The 27542-nt window shown below is 39.1% G+C and overlaps 1 protein-coding gene across 3 annotated transcripts in view; it reads right to left on the bottom strand.

The window, feature by feature from the left end:
* CTNNA2 (catenin alpha 2) overlaps window positions 1-27542 on the bottom strand; it is a 1106640-nt gene that overhangs the window by 314063 nt on the left and 765035 nt on the right. The gene's annotated exons all lie outside the window — the stretch shown is intronic.

Consider the following 27542-nt stretch of genomic DNA (forward strand, 5'->3'; position numbering starts at 1 on the left):
TTTGTTGAAGCTTGACTTGTGACCTAATATGTGATCTGTTCTGGAGAATGTCCCAGGAATACTTCGAAAACAATGCGTTTGATCATTTCAATAGATGCAGAAAAAGCGTTTCACAAAGTAAAATATCCATTCATGATAAAAACCCTCAACAAAGTAGGTTTAGAGGGAATGCACCTCAACATAATAAAGGTCATCTATGAAAAACCCACAGCTAGCATTATCCTCAAAGGGGAATGACTGTGAATTTTCCCCCCATGGTCAGGATTAAGACAGGGATGTCCTCTCACACCACTGTTATTTAACATAGGAAGTCTTATCCACAGCAATCAGACAACAAAAAGAAATAAAAGGCATCTGAATTAGCAAGGGAGAAGTAAAATTTTTACTATTTGCAGATGACATGACACTCTATGGAAAACCCAAAACACTCTACCAAAAAAACCTGCTTGAACTGATACACAAATTCAGTAAAGTCACAGGATACAATATCAACATACAGAAATCTGTTGCATTTCTATACGCCAACGATGAAGCAGCAGAAAGAGAAATTAAGGGATCATTCACAATGATACCTAGGAATAAACCTAACCAAAGACTTATACTCTGAAAACTACAAAACACTTATGAAAGAAATTGAAGATGTCTTAAAGAAATGGAAAGACATCCCATATTCATCTACTGGAAGAACAAATATTGTTAAAATGCCTACACTACCTGAAGCAATCTACACATTTAATGCAATCCCTACCAAAATACCAACAGCATTTTTCACAGAACTAGAACAAACAATCCTAAAATTTGTATGGAATCACAGGAGACCCCAAATAGCCAAAGCTATCTTGGAAAAGAAAAGCAAAGCTAGAGGCATGACAATTCTGGACTTCAAGTTATATTACAAAGCTGTAGTGATCAAAAAAGTGTGGTACTGGCATAAAAATAGATACACAGATCAATAGAACAGAATAGAAAACACAGAAATGAATCCACAACTATATGGTCAATGAATCTTTGGCAAAGCAGGAAAGAATACATACAAAAATCTCTTCAACAAATGATATTGGGAAAACTGGACAGCCATAGGCAAAATAATGAAACTGTCTTACACTATACACAAAAATAAATTCAAAATAGTTGAAAAACCTAAATATGAGACAGGAAACCATCAAAATCCTAGAGGAGAACACAGGCAGTAACCTCTTTGACATCAGCCCTCACAACTTCTTGCTAGATATGTCTCCTACGGCAAGGGAAACTAAAGCAAAAATAAACTATTGGAACTTCATCAGAATAAAAAGCTTCTGCACAGTGAAGGAAACAGTCAACAAAACTAAACGGCAACCTATGGAATGGGAGACTATATTTGCAAATCACATATCTGATAAGAGGTATCCAAAATATATAAAGAGCTTATAAAATTCAACACCCTAAAACCAAATAATCCAATTAAAAACTGGGCAGAAGATACAAATATCTTTCCAAAGAAGGTATACAGATGGCCAACAGGCACATGAAGAGATGCTCAGCATCACTGATCATCAGGGAAATGAAAATCAAAAGTACAATAAGATATCGCCTTACACCTGTCAGAATGGCTCAAATCAACAATACAAAAAACAACAGGTATTGGTGAGGAAGTGGAGAAAGGGGAACCTTCATGCACTGTTGGTGGGAATGCAAACACGTGTAGTCACTGTAGAAAATAGTATGGAGGTTCTTCAAAAAGTTAAACAGACTACTCTACAATCCAGCAATTGCAGTATTAGGTATTTACCCAGAGAATATATAAGTACTAATTCAAAGGGATACATGTACCCTTGTGTTTATAGTAGCATTATCTACAATAGCCAAATTATGGAACTAGCCCATGTCCATTGACTGATGAATGGATAAGATGTGGTGTGTGTGTGTGTGTGTGTGTGTGTGTGTAATATTACTCTCCCATAAAAAGAATGAAATCTTGCCATTTGCCATGACATGGATGGAGGTAGACAGTATTATGCTAAGCAAAATAAGTCAGAGAAAAACAAATACTATATGATTTCAATCATATGTGGGATTTAAGAAACAAGCAAAGGTTAAGGAAAAAAAAAAAAAGAGTGAGAGAGAGGCAAGCCAAGAAAGAAATTCTTAGCTATAGAGAATAAATTGATGGTTACCAGAGGGAATGCGGGTGGGGTATGGGTGAAATATGAGAGGGGGTTTAAGGAGGGCACTTGGTGTGATGAGAACTGGGTGATGATGTATGGAATTGCTGAATCACTGTATTGTACTCCTAAAACTAATATGACATTGTATGTTAACTAACTGGAATTTAAATAAAAATTTTTAAAAAGTTATGCCATTTGTTGTTTTGATAAATTATGTGTTTATAAATGTCATAATAATAGCTTATCTGGGATAAGTACTTTAGAAAAAATAAGTACCAGTTTAAATATTTTATTCTACTACCTTTTGTAATAGCTTCAAAAACATCAAATACCAGAGCACCTGGCTGGCTCAGTCGTTAAGCGTCTTGCCTTCAGCTCGGGTCATGATCCCAGGGTCCTGGAATCGAGCCCCGCATAGGGCTCTCTGCTCAGCAGGAAGCCTACTTCTCCCTCTCCCACTTCTCCTGCTTTGTGTTCTCTCTCTTGCTGTCTCTCTCTGTCAAATAAATAAAATCTTTAAAAAAAAATCAAATACCTAGGAATAAATTTAATGAAAGATATTTAAGACCACTATATTAATACTATAAAACCTGTAGAGATAAATGACTTCATAGAGAAGATGTCAGTTCTCCTGAGATTTATCTATAGATGACGTGTGATCCCAATCAAAACACAGCAGCTTTGTTTTTTTTTTTTTTTGTAGAAATTGATCATCGGATTCTAAACTTATATGCCAATACAAAGAAATGGAAAAATTATCTTAAAGAATAGAGTGTATTCTATCAGATTTAAAACTTACTGTAAAGCTATACTAATTAAGATAGTGTGATATTGGCATAAATATAGACAAAAAGGTCAATAAAACCAAGTAGAGTATAGAAATCAACCTACATGTATATGGTCACTTTATTTTTAGTATTGACCTCAAAGCAATTTTACACAGGGAAAAAAAAAAAGGTCTTTTCAATAAATGGTCCTAGAGTAACTGAGGGCTTAAAAAAATCCATAAAAAATTGTCATGCCTAAACATAAATTCTTTTTGTATGAATTTCTATGCTAGGAGAGAATAGGAATCCCAATCCAAAGAGGAAAAGAAATGATCCAACACGTGAAAATGTAATAAAATAACCTATTCATATTTTTAACGGATGATAGTATTATTTCTGTTCCATTGGATAATTTAAAAAATGATGTAAGAGTTTCATTTTAAAATGTCAACATGTATAAAATACTAGAAGTTGCATCATTTGCAGCTGATTAGACTTAGGATGAAAACAATTTAGATATCTACTTAAAGATGTATAAGGAAACACGTGCTTTTCCAAAAATGCTTTAAGGCATCACAAACTAAACAAAAATATTTTTGCATATCTAATATATGCCAGACACAGTATAAGGCTAAAATAACAGTTACTAATAACAGCAAGCAATAGTTAATGTTCATTGAATACTTACTATGTGTCAGGCACTGTATGACACATTTTGTAAGCATTAACTGATTTCCTTATCATTTCCCCTATATGAAATAGGTGCTGATGGCATCCACATTTCATGGATGATAAAAGTTAGACATGGAAAAGCTTAAGGACGTTGCCTCAGTTCACGTAGCTAAGGAATGAACAAGAAGGACACAGTTTCTGTCCTCACAGAGCCCAAATCCATGAAGACCCGAGATTAGGTCTTGGGTGTCATATGCAAAGAAAAGTTTCACTTCTGGCCTCTCATGTCCTAAAAGTACCCTATTATTACCAAGTGTCAATAAGAAAATCAACCTTAGTGATGGTATCTCTTAGCAGAGTACTAGGTCAGGCAGTAGCTGTCGAAAATCTATGAAGGTGTTTAATGGGATATGGATAACCATATGAATCTAATAAATTAAGAACTGGTTCAAGGTTTGGAGCCAGGGTTTGCTGAACCCTGCCTTTTGTTCTCATTGCTTGAGGGCAAAATGGGTAGATTTGACTAGTAGAATCATACTGGCTCTTCTGTCTTCAGTATGTAAGCATCAGGAAATAAGACCTTGAGATCCTCCTTTTCCCCTATATTCTGCCACCTCATCTTCTTGTTCCACTTGGAGTCTGGGAGGCAGGAAGAGGCATTGGTTCCATTCATCTGTCAATTCAGTCCTATTTATGCCTCTATGACATGGCATGCCAAAACAGTTCTGTCTGTGCCCAGCTCTATGATAGGTACTATGAGAGGTAAAGATAGAAGCAAGAATTCCTGCCCTTTGAGGACTCACAAAGAGGGGTCAATATGAACATAAATGTCAATTACAGAAGACTGTTATATTGTCAAAACCTATGTACAGAATATCAGGCTTTCTTCTTTCATTCCTTCCCTTCCCCTTACTTTTTTCCTTCCTTCCTTGTCAAACCCCAGCTACTCCAAATGTCCCTCCTATAAAGCAACTTTAAGGTGAATCTTTTGTGATCTGTGAAGATAAATGCATGGCATGCATTAAATAAATGAAAACCAGATAGCCCTTAACGGACCTTTCACTTTGTCACAATTTGGACTCCCCAACGGGTTCACATAACTTCTGGTTCGTGCTTGGTTATGGGTGGTCAGCCTGTCTGAAGTTGACACTCCCAGCTAACTTTTATCATTCCCACCTTCCTGTGATCTCCACTCATTCCATAAATGTTAAACACCTTTTGTGACTTCTTCCTATGCCTCTAGCTTTGTGAAGAGATCCAAAGCACTTGCCTGATTTATTTAATACTTCATTCACAGAAGTACTTTGATGCAGCTTTACAGAAGTATGTGACCTGTAAGTGTTCTCAACCTAGCTGAGAAGACAAGAAAACGCTCAGAAAGAGATTTCCTAATACACGTGACTGATAAGTGCTAAAAAATGATGCCGACAGAAGTGCTTTGGGATTCCCTGGAAGGTAAGTTCAATGAAGAGCACGGTGGTCCAAGAAGTCTTCGTTGAAGATGTGGAAGCGAGGCCCATTTTAATAATGTTTCTATTTTCCCTTCTGTTCTCCTCCTTCCCCCCTAAGACAGTCTGCTTTCTGTTCCCTCCTATTCTCTGGGCTCTTAAACTTTGGTGCCTTCTTCTTTCTGTAGACTACCATTAGGTAGTTTCATCTCTATCATTAGGATAATCCCTGACCCATCATCATGGGGGTACAAAAACTATTTATGGAATGAGAATAGCACAGGATGTCTGAGCTAGAAGAAATCTTAGAGACCATTTCTTTTATGAATGAGGCCCACAGAGACTAAGAAATTGGCTCAGGACCATATCACTTATAGGATTAACATGGGGAGTCAGCAGGCTGGAGTTCCTGGTCATCTGAATCTAGGTATGGTGATGTCTTCACCCAGTCCTGCTGCTCTCCTGTTTATGTTCAAACCAAATTCAGATTTGGCTTTCTGTGCAAAAGTTACCTTTGCACCAATGTGGGGCTAAATTCACTTACCTGGCTTTTAGCTTCTGCAATGAGCCGACTCCTTTTATCACTACCCAGTGGCCAAAGCTATTTTAAAGAAGAAAATCAGGCCCAGCGGGCATGTTCCCTATCTTATTGCTCTGCAGGCTGCTTTGCAGAGAGAAAAGAAGCAAAGAGAAACAAAAGCCAAAAAGGGCCAAACTATTACATAATTGACATAAGAGAGTTACTAAGGATAAAGAGGGCTTCAGTGGAGGACAAGTGATTATTTTGAAGAGTGAAATGGATGGATGAAGAAATGAAATACTTTTTGGGAGAAAAAAAGGTGAACAATGTGACTGTACTATTTACCCAGTATTATAGACCATGGAAGGCAAATATTCACTTTCCGTGGATGTCATTTTTTTTTTTTAACCTCAGGACAGTACCAATTGTTCTGCCTAATTAGAAATGTCAGTTTAATGTTCATTGAAAATAAGAATTTTTAAAGAATCATAGAAGAGTTCAAAGAAGAAAGAAAAGTAAATCCAATGTGAAAAACATTAAAAAGAAGTCTATCATCACATGTAACCAAATATTTCTGCTGATAACTTAGGATGTTGAGTTGTTCAAACTGAAATGACAGTAAGTTTCCTGCCTGGGAGCATGGCAATTGTGAGGATATCCAACAAGATGATATATGGCAACATGCAGCACCAAAGAGTGGCTTAAACAGTATGACATTTATTCTGCTTACATAGCAAGAAGTTGTTTAAGAAGACTGTTGAGGGTTAGCACAGAAGCTCACAGAAGTCAGTTTCCAAAATTCTCCAAAAGTAGCTCCAGTCCTCATCATCACGAGGGAGCTGCTGAACTTCCAGACACTGTGTCCATATTCCAGGCATGAAAGGGACAAGAAAAGAGCAAGAAGAACATGCTCGCTTTTAAATGAGAAAAACGGTATCTCTCCCAGAAGACTTCTGCTTTCATTTCATTGACCAGAATATGATCATGGGGCCATTCCTAGAAGCAAGGAAATCTAGAAGGTCAACTTTCTGACCCAAACACACTGACAACCCGTACAGTGTTATCAGAAAGGACAAAAAAAAGAGAATGAGCTAGCGGTAGGCATATAGGAGTGTCTGCTACAATTAAGAACGGTCATAGCGAAATGTAGAAGCCAGAAGGTCCTAAACCAAATAGCACGTGTCTTCTCTTACATCTTAAATGAGCCCTTACCCTATCCATATCTGTGCCCTGGACACTTGGCTATAGATAAATAAATGATAAATGACACCAACCTCCCCACTAAATGTATTCTTTGTGTACTAAGGAAAATTAGGACCACCTTCAACAGGAAAGACTTGCTGAGGACTTAGGTAATATTGTGAGTAGTCAATGAACCAATATACAGAAAGCTTCAAGTTAATAGAGTTGGAGAGGTTTCATGTTGAAAGAGACATCCGAGCCTTTCCTGTACCTTGTTATCCAGTGCAGTAATTCCTGACTCCTACCCTTGGCAGTTTAGCCTCATGCATGTAACCAGATCCTCTCTGTGAGTAATAAGAACTATCCAGACCCTCATGGCCATTCTTCAGACCAGCAGCATCAGCTCCTGATTTTGAGACAAACACTAATCTACACTTTTCCACTTCCAGAGAATAGTTCTGTTCATTAGAAAAGATCATCCACATGTTGCCTTGGCAACATATTTCCCTGTACTTCTACCCATGCCCAAGGCATGAGTTCAAATATTTGAACTATGGAAAATTCTATCTTCCCTAAGACTTCTCTTCTCAAATTTCCTTCGGATACTCCCTTTTCCATTTACTTTCACAGCCTTCACAACACTGGTGATCCTATCTGTGCTTTGTTTTTGTTGTTGTTGTTTAATTTAAAGATTTTATTTATTTATTTGACAGAGAGAGACAACAGTGAGAGAGGGAACACAGTCAGCGGGAGTGGAAGAGGGAGAAGCAGCCTTCCCCTTGAGGAGGGAGCCCTATGCGGGGCTCAATCCCAGGACCCCAGGATCATGACCTGAGCCGAAGGCAGATACTTAACAGCTGAGCCACCCAGGCGGCCCCTGTTTGTGCTTCGTCATACCTTTGCCCTCTCAGAAGTCTGTCCCCAGAAATCTGCACACACTGCACATGCATCTGTTTACAACAGTGGACGAGGGAGGCATGTGACTCACTGCTTTTTCTAGTTCTGCACCCCTTGATGAGTGCTTTGATCATGGTAACAATGGCCAAAAAGACTTTTCAAATCAAGCACCATAATTATATCTTCTCCTCTCCTCTCCTCTGTAATGTACCTTATCCTCACTTATCCCTCCCTCATTCCTCCTCCCTTATATAAATCTACCCCCTTTATCCTCCAGTCACAGCACTTTCATTTCCCTTTCTTTCAAGGAAGTGTTCTGGTATAAACACTTCTGAAGCTGGGTGGCCACAACTGAAGAGATGCAAAAGACTCATTCGTCCAAGGTTAAGAAATGGAAGCTCCAAATGTGGCCCAGGTGTAAGGTGAACTGCTCTAACCAAACTCTCAGGAGCTGCTCTTTGCAACAGAAACCGTTTCTCTCATTTGCCTCCATTTACCTCGCCAACCAGCTTCCTCCTTTCTTGCTATGAATGTATCTCCTGGAGCACAGAAAGGCTGTGTCAGTCGGTGAACACTGTGTGGAATGAAATTCTTTCATGTTTAAGCAATTTCCTAAATTAGGCTCTTTTGGAAACTGTATTAATTCAAGCCACTGAGATATTATTTAGTATCTTGCTGCTCCAGGACACTAAATAACGTCACATTTTCAAAGCATAATGCCATTAGAGTTTATAAAGCACTTTCATCAAGGTTATCTCATTCGATCTTGGCAACAGCTCAGTGCACTAGGTAGAACTGTGCATAATCATTGTTTTGTAATGATATGGATTCCCCTCTTCTGAGGTCACCTGGTAAATACGTTAGGCAGAGGTAGTCCTGGAAAATCTCTTCCCTGACTTACTTATTCAGAATTTCCCCCACAGTGACATGAAGGAATAAAGAGCTTGAATTAGGGGACTTGTGGTCTTTGATTGCATTGTAGTTATTTTAATTTAAATCTATTCAGTGTTACAGAGCATACTGTAGCCCAGTACATGGCTAAGCTATATAAGAAGGAAGAGTTAATAAGATTCTGACCAGGGTGGTATGTCAAATTTTTGAAAAAGGAAGACAGTTGTACGTTTAATCACACCTATGGCAAATTACCCCATGATTCCATTAAGATAGAAAACAGTAATGGTTCTTGGGGTGTTCTGTTTAGTCTTATGCTGTCATGACTAAATTTTGTCCTTTACTGCACAAAAATAAAACCACCTCCCCCAGGTGGTTTTTTTGCTATTTACCAGAGGCTTGAGAATCTCAATGGAGAGTGAGGGAAATGCTACTGAACAATGAGGAAGATACTTCTGGCTATGATAAAGATTCTTTAGGACCTTATCATTTTAGTGGGACAATTAACTAGATTCCTTTGAAAGACATCATCACATTTAAACATCTTGAACACTCACTTAGTAGAGATTGCCTTCTGAAGCTCTGATACCCGTACTGTCCTAATGGAAGTAATGAACTTAACTTTTCAAAAAGAACACATTTGTTGAAATCTTAAAAAAAAAAAAAAAATCAGCTCTGATCCGGCATCATTTGTGGTGAATTACAGTGGGGTGACATATATGGTAAGGAAGAAGCTCACAATATCCCTGTTGCCTGTTATTCTATGCAATAAGAGCAACTGAAAATACCTTTGTCTCATAATCAACTCAAAACAGCTTAATTAGATGAAGCACACAGCTCTCCTGAGATTCTTTACAGTACTTACTATCATTTCAAGAAATGGCATATTTCCATAACCCATTAAATAATAAATCATGCCAGCATCCACTAAACATGCAGAGTGATAAACTAAGAGGATCTTTGGGAGGCCAAGCAAGCATCCCTTTACAACTGTTATAAGAGAAGTATCTACCAAAAGATCCCAGTGAAGGAATATTTACCACTGAAAGAGAGGCCTATTAAAACATTTACTGCAAGCACAATTAGCATTTAATTCAAGCTTTCAAAGCCTTGGAATTACCCAGCGTCAAACCCAGTGTAAATCAAGTGCTACTGGTCAGCATTCCAATGACCAAGTGAAGTTGAGTTTACCATGAGATGTAAACCCTGACCAGTGGAAATTATGTGGGCACTTACAGATTAGTGAGCAGGGAAGACCTCTAGCTTAGACATCTTCAATATTCATTACATTTCACTAGCCTCAAGCATATAAAATGGCTTATTCAATCAGCTCTCTACTTAGGTTCAAGACATTGATAAACTGGCAACGTTTCATTGCTGTGGTTATTGTTATCAGCCTACAAATTTTCAGCTCAGCTCAGACTCTGAGGACGAACTTAATATCTTGAAAGCTGGATCCCTACATAGCAAAAATTTTCAAAAAACAGCTCTTGACCCTAGAGTTCTCCCTTGCAACTAGGCTCATTCAACATGCATCAGGGTTTGAATCAAGGGTAATAAGGAAGGAAAACAGGAGAGAAAAAGATGAAGAACCTTGACAGAGGAGGTGTCCCCATTAACCCTCCAAGTATAGGAAAGATATGGGGGGAAGGAACAGGAGATACCAACTTCCACAAATATATAACTAAGATACTAAATGTGTTGAGTGTTAATTACATGATCAGTTAAATAAATGCCTAACATGTGGTAAGTACTCAATTAATACTAACATCAAGGGAAGAAAAAAAAATGGGAATCACAGAGAAAAGAAAAATTTGCCCAGACAAGTAGACTGGAGAACTGAGTTTGGCTAGAGCATCATACTTGTTTTGAAGAAGGGAAATGAAAGCAAACTCTTACACCAAGACCTTAGTTATTTCCAAAGTAATACAGCAACTCTCAAATGTGAAATTAATGCCCTTCTGCTTACCCCCATGCATGTTAAAGCAAATTAAATTTCATGCCAAATCACCCAGGCAGTCAGTAAGCAGCACAATTTCAATCTCTAGGATTTAAGCTGATTGCTCTAAAAATATAATTCACCAATTGGGCAGCACTGAAGTCAAATATGGCTCTCTTTAATAATTTCTCTTGACAAGTTGTTTTCCCAGGAATGTGGCCACTGTGAACTGTAGGTTAGCTCATCTCATGAAAGGGAGGGGGTTTATACCCACCTGCAAACCAGACACAGCAGGGAATCAAAAGTTGACCTGGTGAGGGCATGGATGCCTTCCCGTGGCTAGAGGCAAGCATCACATTTAGGCTCTATTCACCTGACAACAAAATGCTTCCTAGTTCAGAGCCAATCTCATCTACATAGAGAAAGAAAGCAATTTGGTCTCCATTTTCATCATATTTAACCACATTTACAGCCAGATTCTGTGTGTGTGTTTTGTATTTAATCTGAATCTTACTTGCTATAATAAGAATCGGTTTCCTTTTATTCTTTTATTCTCTTTGCAATGGTTGCAGAAGTTCTAACAAAATGCATATAATTGTTGGAGTTCATCACAAGAAAGGCTAATGATCAAACTCATGTGTTTCTTCAGGTTAGGCTTCAGGCCATCTGAAATATGAGCTTAAATCCTGCATTATACCTTATTTGGAGATGTTTCCAGAAGCACTGCCACATGTGAGTTCTGACTGAATTTAAGTCCCTGTTTTGAAATGCAAAGTGTTACAATCCAACATCTACAAGAACTGTGTCATGCTTGAGGCTGACACTGATGTTCAGAGAGTCCCACATTCCTACAGGCATGAACGTAGTCATTGAGATGTGGTTGCTTGTACGTTGGGGATGGAGTAGGCAGTTCTCTTCCATATCACTGAGACAACACTGGTGTTCAAATTATTTCCAAGTCCTTTAACACATTCATGTACTTAATCATCATTAAAACTATAAGGTAGAAAAATATTCTTCATATTATAAATTACTACAGGGTAGGAACTCTTGGGCTTGCTTAGAGGACTGGACGGAAGAATGGGAGTATAATATCTAAGTAATCAAGACAACTTCTTTTGCTTTTAAGTAGAATGTTTTATATGCCATTTCTTGAAGCAACAGCCTGTTACTTCATCTTCAACACCGACACACTCAAATATATGTATATATATGTAATTATTTTACAGTAACTGTAAGAAATATGAATGAATTATACGGGATAGCTATATACTGGTACAGTTTTAAAGAACTTAATGAATACGAATGCTACAATATAATAAGGCTTTCCGTTTCTCTTGGAAAGCTGTGTGAATGTCTTTGGTTGCCAAGTGACTCAGTTGGCACCACTGGCATTTAGCGGGTAGGGCCAAAGATTCCAAACTTCCCTCAAAGCCTCGGCAGTCCCTCATACTGAAAACTTACCCACTTAAATTGCCAAAAGTGCATTCCCACTCCCAGAGCACTGCTAGTTCAAGGAGTACCCTCTTCTTACTCTGCAATTATATATAAATGATGTTTCTGTGGAACTGAAGATCCAGTCTATGACACTTTAAATATCCTCCTGGAATTTACTGTTGTTAATTAAGTATCTTAGCAGATCTCTTATAAATATAGACTGCATGAAAATAAACTTCTATTTAACCCCTGGCCTAGTCATCACAGTTTTAAGTATATAAAGTTGAAAGAAAACTTTTTTTTTTTGTTTTTTTTTTTAAGAGAGAGAACATAAGTCGGGGGCCCAGGCAGGGAATAGGCAGGAAGGAAAAAGAGAGAATCCCAAGCAGGCCCCAATGTGGGATTTGATCCCATGACCCTGAGATCATGACCTGAACCAAAATTAAGAGTTGGACACAACCTACTGAGCCACCCAGGCACCCCGAAAGGAAATTTCTTAATCAAAAAAGATAATGGGGAAGAGGGGCAATTCACAGGGAGGAAAAAATGGGAGAAGAAAAAACGAATAAGAGAAAGTATAGAATTTAGGGATCTAATTAGGATAAACTACGGAGGGGTGCCTGGGGCCTCTGCCTTTGGTTCAGGTCATGGTCTCGGGATCCTGGGATCAAGCCCCGCATCGGGCTCTTTGCTCAGCGGGGGAGACTGTTTCCCTCTCACTCTCTGCCTGCCTCTCTGCCTACTTGTGATATCTCTCTCTCTCTCTCTCTCTATCTCTCTGTTAAATAAATAAATAAAATCTTAAAAAAAAAAAAAGATAAACAACGAAGATAAAGTAGAAGGCAATGAACATTAGGGAGATAAAGGAATATTGAGGGGGGGCATGGGAAGTGGAGAGGTAGTGGGGAGGAAGAGGGGAGATAGGGAGATGGCTGCTTCTGTAGATTTTAGGTAATCATAATGATTGAGAGGAGAAATGGTGATTAGAACAGGGGGCAAGAACTTACCTACCAGGATCTCTCTTTTTTTTTTTTTTCTTTTTCAGGATTTCTGTACAATGTTTAGAATCCTATATGATGCCAGAAGATACCCCTTCTATATAAAGTAATGAATCAACAAATCCACAAATCTGCCTCTTTGCTAACAATCTCTCAGTATGATGCTGTGGAGACATATGAAACCATTGAGAGCAGAAATGTTTTGAAGCCAAGGTCCTTCTCAGATATACACAAATTCCAACTCTGAAAATAATTCAAAAGAATAAGAAAAACAACCAGATGAAAGAATTTTCTTTTTCAAGCAGAGCAATTCCAGTCTTCATCAGGCAATAAGAACAGGCAGAGACCACAGATGGCATGTTCTGGAAGCTATCATTTAACAAAGTCTATGCTTTCCCAATTGATCCAAGTGCCTTTTACGGTTGGCTATGAAGTGGACACCAAACATCACAGCAAGTTAATCCGTTTGTCCTTTACATTGTGCCATCTGCTGCTCTGTGTAATCTGAAAGAATTTTAATGTTTTCCATAGCGGCCCTTCTTCCCTTTCTTTTCTTAGGGCCCATCTTTCCTCTGTCCCTTCCCTCGATCTGACCAGAACAGCTTTTGGTGAAGCCTCTGCCTCTTGGAAATCCTCCCAAGCTACTCTACTTAGCAAGTATCTCAAAACTCTGTGCTCCTCAAACCATCCTTAATTCCCCTAATTTGTTTGCTTATTACTATTTTAAATCAGCGCTATAGGACATATGCTATCTTTACTCAGGGATGGTTAGTGGAATGGCTTACATGAAATTTTTGTTTAAATTACATATAAAAAAGTACACAAAAACAAAGTAAATCATATTTTTTTTTAAAGTTGCTATTAATCATACACAGCTAAGTTTTTTGGGAAACAACGTGGGGGAGTGGGAAAGTATGAGCTTTAAGAATCAGAGAAAACCTATTCAAATGCCAGATCCGAACACTGGCCTTTCCGGTGGCCAGCTGTGCAACTTGGGTTGTTATTTACCCTTTTGGAATCCTAGCTTTTGCTGCTTTAAGAGAGGTAGGAACAAGTACTGCACAGCACTGGTGGGAGCTTAGATGGCAATCTTTTCGACTATAACATTTCTCTTTAAAAGCATATTAGGAAATGAGATCCAAATTAAATCTTTGGACTATTCTAGAATAACCATATGAAGTAAAAGTAAACTGCCCATTTTTGAATAGGCATATAAGATAGATAAAGTGGCAACTGAAGTGATCATATCTTCTCTTTCATGAGTCAGAAGTCCACTAATACCATATAAATAGATTAAACTCAAAAGGGAAATTGTGTCTGATAGAATGCCAGGTAAGCGACTGAAAGTCTGTTGTAAATCTCACCAACGCTGAGATGCGTTCTGCTTCTGTTCTAAACCAGGGGCTCTCAAACTGTATGCATTACAGTCACCCGGAGAGCTCGGAATCACCCTATCATACCAAATTGAACCCTATATCAATAGAATCAGGCCCTCTGACTGTAGCACCCAGTAAACTATTCCAAAGTACAGCCATGTTTGGAAACTAGAGCTTTAACCGAGCCTTCTCCAAAAAGTCAAAATGAAAATGAATCACCTGACGATCTTGTTAAAATATAGATTACAATTCCTTAGGTGTGGGACAGGATTCTATAGTCTCCCTCCCAAAAAAGCTCTTAGGGCATGCTGATACTACTACTCTAGGACCCCAAAGTGAGTAACGAGCTCTAAATTGAAACAATGGTTACTGCTCAGTATCCACATGGATTGTCCAACATAGCTGATTTATATCCATTATGCAATGTGAGCCCAAAGAAATATATCTCTTATAATTAGCCTTCACACATTCCCCCAAAAAATTTACCATAAAAAATTAGCAAGAATCTGGGGCATATGATGAATTTCAAAGTCAAATATAAGTGAATTAGGTTGAATTATTCCTGTGACTGCCCCTCTCCCCACAGTCTGGCGTTTGCAGATACATACATGGAACTCAAGCACTCTCTTTGCCAGGGCAAAGTTTTTGCCAAGCAAGTTTGCTTAGAAATCTGCACACTTCTCCCAGGGCTTGAGCTGGATTTCCAGATAAATGGCATTGATGAGGGCTCACAGAAATAAAACCATCCAAGATTGTTTTATACTGCAACGTGGGGAAAATGAGCAGGTGCTTACATGAAGGAACTAATCCGACTTAGATTCAACTCCTCCCATGTCCTCCATCTTTAAAGTGAACAACATTTGTAATTTTGAGGCCATTTCCAATAGAAGGTACCAGCAAAGTAGAGGGCAGAGTGCTGAATCAGCCACTGCAATGCTCTCTGATTGCTTTATAGTACAAGCCTTGGTTTATCTCTAGCAGGAAATATGAGTCCACCGATAGCAGACTATTTACTGTATCAGCTTCTCCGCAGCCCTTAATCAAGCTGGGATCCCAGCATGTAAGTCCAGATCTTCAAATCTTTCTAGTGGAAACATGGGCATCCATAAATCCTTAAGTCATAGTGGCCATTTTCCTTGGGAAGTGCTGAGGGCAAGATTCTGCTCTTACAGAACTTCTCAGGCCACAAAGGCACCATTTGGTGTTTAATCAATGAGGACACCTACTTGAGGAATGCGGAGCTTGAAATAGGAAAGGCAGGAATTAAAATTGTTTCACTCCTGGTCCATTTACTTGAGCCTCCTCCAGTTAAGACCTTGCATGCAAGTGAGAGAAAAGACTTCAGAAGAGATGAGAGAAAGGAAAATGAGCACTTAGGGTAGGGGGGAGTGCTGGGGTCCAGGGAGAAAGTTACATAGGTTTCTTAAAAAAAAAAAAAATGACTTTCACCTTTCTAAAATTCAATATTAAGGGCCCAGTAGCAAAATGAACAAAGAAAACTTGTATAGTAGGAATAGCAGTCATCAAACAGACAACAGTAGAGTTGGTTTTGCATTTTACCCCTTTTTCTGGGCCAGAAATGATTACCCAGGAGTTCTTTGACAAAGGGTCCCTGGATGTATTTCGGGGTATATACTGACCTCAGACTTTAGGTACCAAAGCATGTACATATAGCATTTATTTTTCCTGGGAAAATTTCCATAGGTTTCATCAAATTTTAAAATATTTCACAGATCTATGAACCAGAAAAAGTTAAGAACTATTCATTCATTCATTCATTCATTCAGAAAGTTTTTACTTACTCCCTACTCTATGTCACTCACTGTTCCAGGCACTGAGAATACAGCAGTGAACAAAACAAGTATCTCTATCTCCTAGAAGCTTACATTGTTCTGGGAGTGTAGGAACAATTAATAAAATAAGTAAGAGAGACAGCGTATTTGATGGCAATGAGTGCTACAGAGAAGAATAAAGCAGAGAGGAGGAACAGCAGAAGCCAGTGTTTGGGAGTGGTGACTTAAAATCATATGAGCAGGGTGGGCTTACCGAGTAGGTGCCATTTGAGCAAAGAACCAAGGGTTTAATAAGTCATGTACATATATGGGGCAAGAGCTTTCCAGACAAAGATAACTGCTGGTATTAAAGGCCCTGAGACAGAAGCATATCTGACAAGTTCTAAGTAGCAAGGAGGTCAGTGTGCTTGGAGCTGAGTGAGGGAGACAGCAGGGAATAGTATCAGGGAAATGAGCGGAAGGGGCCACAGATGTAGCAGCTATAGGCCATTGTAATGACTTTGGCTTTTACTGCAGATAAGACAGAAAATCATCAGAGGGTTTTTGAGAAGGAGTGGTTTACTCTGACTTATGCTTTTGAAGGATCCCTGTGACTACTGTGTTGAGACGAGTTCTGGAGAAAGGATAGCAAAAGCAGAAGCAGGAAGAGCCATTTAGAGGTTAGATGAAAAATGATGGAAACAATAGTGATGGGAGATGGGAAACAGTTAACATTCTACATATATTTTCAGTGTGGAGCCAACAGGATTTGCTAATGAATCACATATGGAATGAGAGAGGGGCAAAAACTCCAAGATTAAAAAAAAAAAAAGATTTTATTTATTTATTTGAGAGAGAGAATGAGAGAGAACATGAGAGGGGAAAGGGCAGAGGGAAAAGCAGACCCCCCACTGAGCAAGGAGCTGGATACGAGTCTCCATTCCTGAACTCCAGGATCATGATCTGAGCTGAAAGCAGTCGCTCAACCAACTGGGCCACCCAGGCACCCCAAGATTTTTTTTTTTAAAGATTTTATTTATTTGACAGAGAGAGACACAGTGAGAGAGGGAACACAAGCAGAGGGACTGGTAGAGGGAGAAGCAGGCCTCCTGTGGAGCAGAGAGCCCGATGCGGGGCTCTATCCCAGGACCCTGGGATCATGACCTGAGCTGAAGGTGAATGCTTAACAACTGAGCCATCCAGGTGCCCCAAGATTTTTGAAATAAAGCATCAAAGGGGGATGGAATTGTCTGTGATGGATGTGGACACATTAGGAAGGAAGAGCTGATTGAGATTTCAGTCTTGGCTACGTTAAGTTTCAGATGCCAATAAAACATCTGAGTGTTGATGCTCTTGAATAGACAGTCGGACATAGGTGTATGGAGTTCAAGAGGAAGGTCTGGGCTGAGGATATAAATTTAGGAGTTGATGGCACATGGGTAATATTTTAGGCCTGACCCTGGATAAGATCCCTCAGGGAGTGGGTGTAGACACAAGTCAAATTCAAAGACAGAGGCCTGGAGCACTTCAGAGTTGAGAGATCAGGGAGATGAAGAGGATCCCACAGAGACAGGAAGGAGTGATCAGTGAAGAAAGAAAAAAACAGGAACTAGTGGAATTCTGGAAGCCAAGCAAAGAAAGGGTTTCGAGGAGGGAAAGTGATCACATGTGCTCAAGTTCTGATGAGTAAGTGCTGAACTAACAACAGGTGTCCGTTGGATTTGGGACTATGGTAGTTGTTGCTGACCTTCACAAAAGTGGGTGGGGGTAGAAGCCTGACTGGAGAGACTTCAAGAGAGAATGGGGGAGGGAAAAACAAACAAAAAACAAAACTGGAAACAATTTCTCCTTTAGGGAATTTTACTAGCAAAGGGACAAAGAAATGGGAGAAGAGCTAGAGGAAAACTGAGGTGTAGTTATATGTATGTATCATATATGTTTGTATGTATATGTGAGAGAGAACAGAGAACATGTTAATACACTCATGGGAACGATCCATTCCCAGAAAGAATGTCGTTTAGGTTTCTTCACAGACCTTACTTACCTTCTTCTCTTTCTGGTTTTTGACTGATTTATTTTTAGCCAAAGTACCAACTGCTAAAGAAAACATCACTGCCTACACTTGCAGTAATTCATTTTACTGGTTCAAAACACTTATGATCAGAAGTGACTTCAAGTTCTCTTTTTCTTTTAAATAAGTGTGTGAATGTGGTAAATTTGCTTTATCCTTGTACTCTTTATCCTCTACATGCTGAATAGATCTAAGAAATAGTAATACACACACACACACACACACACACACACACACATTTCTTGGCAATCCATAAAAGCAGCATTATGGAGATAAGTGACACAAAACCGAGGATGATCAAACTTCCTAATTATATAATCATTTCCGTTATTTTTCTCTGCAGACGTAGAACATCGAATATTTTTCATGTGGTTTTATTGAAAGTCACCAGATGTAAAACGACCATGTCAGTCAAAGGGTATACACAAAGTTCACTTAATACACAGATGATCTTAAGAGACCATCTTCTTGCCCCGTTCCAGTGGATACCATTAATGAAAATTATAGCAGCTAGGCCAAAGGAATATTAAAAAAATATAAATCCTAGGATGTGATTTAGTGTTATGGGTTGAATTGTGTTCCTACAAAAGATGATGAAGTCCTAACCCTCAGTACTTGTGAATGGGACTTTATCTGGAAATTGAGTCTTTGCAGATGACCAATTTAAGGTCATGAGAACGGCACCTAATTCAATATGATTGTGCCCTTATTAGAAGGGTGAAATTGGACACAGGTGCAGGAATGCATAGATGGAAAACACTGTGGAGACAGAGAGAAGGCCATCTATGTGCTAAGGAACACTGAGGCTGCAAGACGCTATAAGAGAAAAATAGAATGCATTCTCCCTTATGTCCTCAGAAAAAGCCAGCCCTGCTCAGAGCAGTGCCAAAAGCTTGATCTTAGATATCTAGTCTTTACAACAGTGAGACAATAAAGTTTTGTTATTCAGATCCTTCAGTCTGTAGTGCTTTGTTACAGCAGCCCTAGAAAACTAACATATTAGTAAACAGGATTTATTGTGTTTCTTAAATATTAAACAGGTAAACAAAAACCTACAAACAAAATCATGGTGCTCTACATTTTTTTTTCATATTTTTTCTTAATTTGAGATTTTGTACAAAAGGCAAAAATTACACTTGTTTTTTCCAGGTGTATTAAGCATTTTATTTGCTTAAAAATAAGCTAGGTATATAAGCAGAGAGGGGGAAAAAAAAAAAAAAAACTCTCAAATACAATTTATCAGTATATTCTGGCTGTTAATTTCCAAATCACCATGACTTCTTGCTTCCTGGCAAAGCCAATATTTGTAATATTGCCAATTAGCTCTTAGAGAAGCAGTTTGTTTATTTATAAGGAGAGCTGACTTCAAGTTCTAGTTGACCAAATTCATCAAAAGGAATTACAGTGCTTGGAGACTTAATTTTATATCCCTAACCTTTGTTGTGATAGCCCAACATCTGGTAGGTACCACTTGTTGATTAAAAAAAAAAAAAAGTACTTTCAGGGGTGCCTGGGTGGCTCAGTGGGTTAAGCCTCTGCCTTTGGCTCAGGTCATGATCTCAGGGTCCTGGGATCGAGCCCCACATTGGGCTCTCTGCTCAGCAGGGAGCCTGTTTCCTCCCTCTCTCTGCCTGCCTCTCTGCCTACTTGTGATCTCTCTCTCCCTATGTCAAATAAATAAATAAAATCTTAAAAAATTAAAAAATTTAAAAAATACTTTTATAGAGAGGTAATTCATATATCATAAAGTACACCCAAAGTGTAAAATTCAGTGGTTTTTAGTATATTCACAGAGTTGTGGACCACCCTTAGAATCTTCAATTTAGAATATTTTATCATCCCAGGAGGAAACCCCTTACCCAAAAGCAGTCACTTCCCATTTCTCTTCCCCTTGCCCCAGCAGCAGACCACTGCTCATCTATTTTCTGTTTATAGATGTTACTCTTCCGGATATTTCATTTAAGTGAAGTCATACAACATGTGGTCCTTTCTGATCAGCTTATTTCATCTACCATAATATTTTTAAGGTTTGTCTATGTTGTAGCATGCATCAGTAGTTCATTCTGTTTTATTGCCAAATAATAATCTATTGCATGAATATACAACATTTATTTGCCCATTCATCAGTTTATGGACATCTGTGTTCTTTTCATAATTTGGTTATTGTTGGTAATGCCACTTTGCACATCTGTGTCAAAGTCTTTTGTGTGGACATATGTTTTTATTTCTCTTGGATTATACCTAGGAATGAAATTACAGGGTCGTATGGATACTATATTTAGCAATTTGAGGAACTACCAAACTGTTTTCCAAAGTAACTGCACCATTTTACCTTCCCATCAGCAATGAATGAGGGTCCCAATTTCTTCACATCCTTTCCAGCATTGATTATTGTCTATCATTTTATTACAGCCGTTCTATTGGTATGAAGTAGTATCTCATTCTGGTTTATATTTACAATTTCCTAAAGACTAGTGATGTTGAGCATCTTTCAAGTACCTATTTGTCATTTGCTAGTCTTCTTGGACAAACGTCTATTTAAATTTGCAGTATTAAAGAATAAAAAGTCTTTGCCTGAAACCTTTGGAAATGCCACAGTGATAAGTATCTTTTATATGCTAATGAGAAGACTGGTGGCTGGGAGGCTCTACATAGCCTGAGGATCAGAACTGATCCTAAGAAAGACCAAGGCAAGATTAGAAGGTTGGAATTTTCAGCCACATTCCTGACCTCGCGGAAGGGTAGAGGGGATGGAGGCTGAATTACAAAGATTTACTTAAACATGTCTATGTTACATAACCTACATAAAAAGCCCTAAACGGTGGAGTTCAGAGAGCTCCTGAGTTGTGAACATAGCCTTGTGCCAGGAGGATGGTGTAGCCCAATTCCACAAAAGGATAGATGTTGCTTTTTTCAGGACCCTTTGGGATCTTTTCCTGTGAACCTCTTCATCTGGCTGTTAATTAATGTCCTTTATAATAAACCAGTAAATGTAGGTAAAGTGCCTTCTTAAGTTCTAAGAGCCATTCTAGCAAATTATCAGGTCAGAGGAGAGGGTTGGGGGAACCCCCAGTTGATACCTGACTGGTCAGAAACATGGGTGATTTGAGACTGACAACCTGTGTCTGAAGTGGAGGCAGTCTTGTTGGACTGAGTCCTTTAACTTGTAGGTTCTGATGCTATCTCCAGGCAGATAGTGTCAACATTGAATTAAATTTGTGGACACCCAGTTGGTGTCAGAGAGTAGAGAATTGGTTGTTGGTGTTGGAAAGGACCCCACAAAGTCTTTGCCCATTTATAACTGTGTTATTTATCTTGTCATGGTTAAGTTTTAGCAGTTCTTTATATATTCTAGATGCAAGTCTATTATCAGATATATGACATGATATGCAAAGTTTTCTCCCATTGGATGGGCTGTCTTCACTGTCTTGATGGCATCATTTGAAGCTTAAAAGTTTTTAATTTTGATGAAGACCAATTTATGTATTTTTTTCTTTTGTCACATAGGCTTTTGGTGTATCTAAGAAACCATTTCTTAATGCAAAGTCACCAGTTTATTACTGTGCTTTTTTCTATGAGTTCTATAGTTTTAACTCCTACTTTGAAGCCTATGATTCATTTTGATTTAATTTTGCATATAATATAAGGTAAAGGTCTATTGATCATTTTTAAAATATTCCATTTAGCTCTAAATCACTGCTAACCAGAAAGTCAAATATGTGTAACTTGGCCCCCAAATCCTATATGCAGTTGTCAGCAAGAGGAATCACATAAGCCAGTTTTATGTCTTGCAACCAGAGATAGAATGAGAATCTAAGCTTGAAGTCAGGAAACAGTGAGCGATCACCATTGCATGGCTAAAGATCTATATATCACGTTGATACATTCAACTTTTCTTGTTGGTTCTCTTTTATGAGACATAAAATGGGAAAATATCCAGTTCTCCATTCCCCTTCCAGTGGAGAAAAAGGAAAATCAAAGAAAATTATGAATAGGAAAGTCCTTTGAAAAGTGGACTATCTTAAGAGGGTATTCACAACAATCAGAATTTTGCCAAAGGCCTCTTTCTCAAAACCATAATGCTGTAGGCGGCGAAAGGCCACACACAGGAGGCCTCACTGAAAATTATTCCTTCACGGATCCTTCTCTACATGGCCTACACCAACAAGGAGGTTTGAGAAGCTCCTTCCCTAGGAGATGCTGATGAAGAGCCGGGCTTGGGAATCCTAGGTTGTACTGACCTAACAACAGGACTGCTCTGTGAATGGCAGTTATTATTCACACCCAAAAAGAAGAGCAAAATACTGACAGGTGTTGCCTGGCTTTAAATGATAAAGATTGCATGAAACAGATGAACTTTGTCAGTCAAAAGAAGAAAAAGACCAAAACAAACAAACAAACAGCAACAACAAAAACTTACTCACTTTCCCTTTAATTACTTGTGTGTTTGATGAAAAAACATCATATACTTTGTAAGCACAACAGCTGACATTGACAAGAAGCTATATTAATAACCTGGTGGTACCCCAATGTAAAGATATCATCTGTAGTTAATAATGTCTTGGAAATCAACCAAGGATACAAGAGTCAAGAAAGATCATGGTGATTGAAAACATTAAGCTCAAACATTTAAGAACTGTTCTAACCCAAATCCCTGGGGTCAAATTCATACCTCGTCTCATTCTTGATTCTTTCTGAATGGTCTGTTTCTTATTATTTCTTCTGATGCCCTTATTCAGATTGTCACCCCCTTGAAGACAGACTCTAGCTTTACTCTGCTTTTGCATCTCCAGTAGCACCCAGCCCATGGTAGGCATTTGATCAGCAGGACCCAACTAGCTGACGTAGCAGGTACAAATGTAGCTCATTATCCAGCCCATCAGGTTATAAAGGAGAATGCACAACTTATTTTTGGAGGAAATCACCACTTCTAAGTACATATTGGAAGAGGAAATTCCAGTTCTTGCTACAGAGTGGGGATAAAACTTACCAAAGTAGCCATGTCACCTGATGTAGAATACATCTGCAGAGCTGGGTGATGGTATTTTGTTTTTTCTTACATGCTTGAGTCTGTAAAGATACCCCCTCCCCCATGCTAATCCATTCCAATAAAAATCAAATATTCTGTCTGTTGAAACCTGTGACATGGGCCCCATTCATTAATACACAAGCTAACTCAGTGTCATAACCCATCCACCCAGCTGCACCTCAGTTTCTAAATCATGATTCAGGGATGACTATCTAGCCATAAAATGTTCTATTCCTTGCATTTGGAAAAAAGAGTTGATTAGCACACACAACCATGCACACACACACACACACACACACACACACATATTATTAGTGAAAGTGGTTTGTTTTTTGTAGATGTGGAAAAATCCACCAGAGGTCAGCCTCAGCACTCCCTGGATACACACTTCCATGGAAATGTTATCTCTTCAGCTACCGGCCAATAGAGAAAAAACACCATTCACTGTGCCATTCTGGTATGAAATACAGTGAAGTAGACTCATCAGAAATACACTAAAAATAGCCAGCTCTGATTGTAATCAGGGATAGACTGTTCATATTAATGCTCAGTTTCGCTCTGAAATTTTTCCTTCAGATTTTCTTACGCCTTTGGACCCTGTTCTCTCCAAAAACCGTAGAGTTCCCTATCCTGCCTGGTGATTTGAATTTTAACCACAAGCTTCTCAGATCATTAGGCAAACCACCAAGACTGCAGTAAGTTGGCACCACTCATGTTCTTCTATATGTTGATCATTTAGAGTTTTCATTAGGGCATTTGTACCTTTTTGGCAAAAAAGAGCAAGTTCCACATCAGCCAGTGGTACATGCAGGTCTCTGGAGTTGGCCAGGCTTAGATGCCAAGAGAGAAGGCCTAAATGTGTGCTTTTTAAATGAGGGTCAGCACCGATGGACTTGCACCCAACACAACCATGACACATTCATATGGCGCTGTCATAGCCAGCAACTTGGTTTTATTTGCACTGCTCTCCCATTCCTCATTTTGGACCATCTGTCTTGGCTGAAGGCCCAGCTGTTTGAAATGTTCTGTTTTCTCTAAAATGGTTTTCTGGATCACCCACAGAAAGACTTCCAGAATATTCCCTTTCCATTCTTTCTCCCTCCCCCTTCTCTGCATTAAAAACAAGCTATCATACCATTCCAGTTTTATTGCTGCCCTTAAATTCTGCTCTAGGAAGCCAGCTGAGGTGTGGGCCTTTGGCTGCCTCGGGCCTGCTACTACCCCTTGCTCTGACCAACAGACCTCTCATGGTGGGGTGAATCTGGTTCCTAGAAGGGACTGCACCAAGTGCTCCTATGATTTATCTTTACCTTCCAGCATGAGGGATTGACAGTTAAAATGCTTCAAGGTTCTCATTGCTTTTGGTATAGAGTTCCCCATCATGCCTGGACAGTAATGAACCACTAGCTACCCACAGCCTCAGTCACCAAAATTTCCTAATCATCTTTGTCTCCTTGGTACAATCAGATGCTTTTGTGTGTGTCTGTGTGTGCACCCACACGTGCGTGTGTGTGTGTGTGTATGTACTTGCGTGTGTGGGAGCAGGAGCTCCTCATATACTCTGCAGGATGTGGGAAGGAAGCTGGGGAAGAGTGTGGAATATCATTCTTCAGCATCTGTCTCTCAAAACTGCTCTAGTTTTTTTGTTTGTTTGTTTGTTTCCATAGAAGCAAAAGGGGTTGGGGGAGAGTGTAGTCAGATAGAATATTCCTACAGCAGAAACGAAGAACTCATGACTTTTTTTGTCCCTTTATCTTATGTCACTCCCCACTCAGTTTGAAATTTCCAGGTAATTTGCCTTTTTGAGATGCAGCGTGGGGATGAAGAGAGGAAGGCGGTGTGCTGTGCATGAGTATATACTGAGTTGGGAAGGATGCTAAAATTGCTACAAGACTCTGTGACCTTTGTGAATTCCAGTTGAGTATCTCTAATCATCTCCCACCTTGGTGCATTGCCTTGACTTCAAGAATTGTATCTCTTGTGGTATTAAAGAATGTGCACAGAATATCCTCTTAGCAACCACTTGAACATAGCACCTTATAAAACCTACTTTTAAAACAATAGCTTGATGTTATACAAATCTACTTCCTGTAAAAAATGTTTCTAAATAAGCAAGTATACCTTCTGGCACAAATGATTAAAAAATGATTATTTAAGAAAAATGTGACATGTTTTGCAACTGCTGAAATGGAAAAAGCAAAGTACTATAGGGGTTTAAGACACACAGGTATAGGTATTTATAAAACTCGTGTTTGTTGCACTGGGTATAAATAGTACATTAAAAAATAATGATAAACAAATATCAAACTCTAAGTAAAGATCTGCATGCTGAAGTAGTCAGGGTTGAGGTGTATAATGTCTGCAACTTACTTTGAAATGTTTCAAATATAGGCTGGATAGAGATGTGATACAGCAAATATAGTAAAATAGCTCTCTGTAAAATTAAGGTGGTGGGTATATGGGTGATCACTGTACAATTTCTTCAACTTTTCTGCATGTCAAAGAGTTTTCAAAATAAAATGCAGGTGTGGCATTAGAGTGGCACAGCTCTTAGAATTAGGAGATCTGGATCCAACTCCCAGGGTGGTATGAATCCACTATAAAATGGGGTCAAGACCTTAACTTCAATGAACCTTGGTTTCCCCATCTACAAAATGAGAATCTCAGATGTGTGTTTTTTTTTCGTGTCCAATAACCTATTATTTTATGAAACAAGCATGGATTGAATGGTCAGAAGACTTCAATTCCTAGGAATCTTGGGCTATCATTTATTGAATTTATGTAGTCCAAAAGAAACACTGAAAATCCTATTATCCAACATTTTACCAATTGGAAAGCTCTAATGTGCCTTTCTGATCATCTCGTCTCTCCCAGTGCAAACTTCTCATCTGGTGCCAAGTGCAGATGCCAGAAACACAGTGGGTGGGAAAACCTCTCCAAAACTGGGGCTAGTAAAATTGGTCTGGATAATTTGAGAGAAAACAATTAGACTGCTGGCCCATGGTGTGCTACCTAAACTATTTTGATGTGATCGTACCTCATTGCCCTTTCAGAGCCCACAGCCCTGGAGTCCAACATCCAGAAAGAGCAGGCAGTCACCTAGAGGGTAGGTAGTTGGGGGCTATCTGAAGGTGGGTCTTTCTCCAAACTCCCCTTGTAGCCCCCAAACCTCATTCCGTATCTCAGGTGAAAACAGCTGTCATTATGAGTTCATAAAGTGACTGAAGGCTGGGTTTCTTATTAAAAATACAATTCGTCCTAGAGTGGGAACACATTCAACAACAGCAGCCATTTATACCAGATTATTAATGCCTAACTTAGCCCCTTTGGGCTGCTATAGCAGAATAACACAGACTGAGTGGCCTATCAACAACAGAAATTTACTGCTCACAATTCTGAAATCTGGAAAGTCCAAGATCAAGGCACTGGTGGATTCAGTGTCTGGTGAGACCTGCTTCCTGGTTCACAGATGGTCATCTTTTCCCTGTTTATTCACATTATGGAAGACATAAGGGAGTTCTCTCTGGGGTCTCTTTTAGAAGGGCACTAATCTCACTCCTGAGGGCCCCACCCTCATGACCTAGTCTCCTCCCAAAGATCCTACCACCTATTACCATCACATTGGATATTAGGATTTAACATATGAATTTTGAGGCTATATAGACATTCATTCATAGCAATAACCTTCAAATCCTTTTCAGATATTACTTAATATTAGAAAGAGAACAAGCGCTACTATGAGAGTTTCCACACCTCCTTTACTCTTATAACCTCATACCACAGCCAGAACTTGCCCTGTAGCCTGAAACGGAACCAATTACAAATCATCCTTAATAAGCCCACCTGGAAGCCATTTAACTTATCTTTTATTTTATTCTCTCCTTCCTTAATTCATTCAACCACCTGGAGGTTATTAAGCATCTCTAACTTACAAGGAATTACGCTAGCTTCAGAGGATACAGTGGGGAGCAAGCCAAATATGGCCCTTGCCATTGAGGAAGTGGCATTCTCACATGGTGATCTGGAACTTCCTTGGTTTTAGCACTGACAGTCTCACGTCCTGCGAACCCCCTAGTCCTGGGCAGATCAAGACAGATGATCACCCTAGTCTTCTGTATAAACTATACTATGAGTTACAATGCAATTATAATTGTTTGAGGGCGGGGCACGTGGGTGGCTCAGGGGTTAAAGCCTCAGCCTTCGGATCAGGTCATGATCTCAGGGTCCTGGGATCAAGCCCTGCATGGTGCTCTCTGCTCAGCAGGGAGCCTGCTTCCTTTCCTCTCTCTCTGCCTGCCTCTGCCTACTTGTGATCTCTTGTCTGTCAAATAAATAAATTTTTAAAATCTAAAAAAAAAAAAAAAAAAAATTTGAGGGCTGCAAAGGTGCTCTGAGT

The sequence above is a fragment of the Lontra canadensis genome, unplaced genomic scaffold (genome assembly GCF_010015895.1).
Source record: "Lontra canadensis isolate GAN:19392208 unplaced genomic scaffold, GSC_riverotter_1.0 scaffold71, whole genome shotgun sequence".
NCBI classification, from domain to species: Eukaryota; Metazoa; Chordata; class Mammalia; order Carnivora; family Mustelidae; genus Lontra; species Lontra canadensis.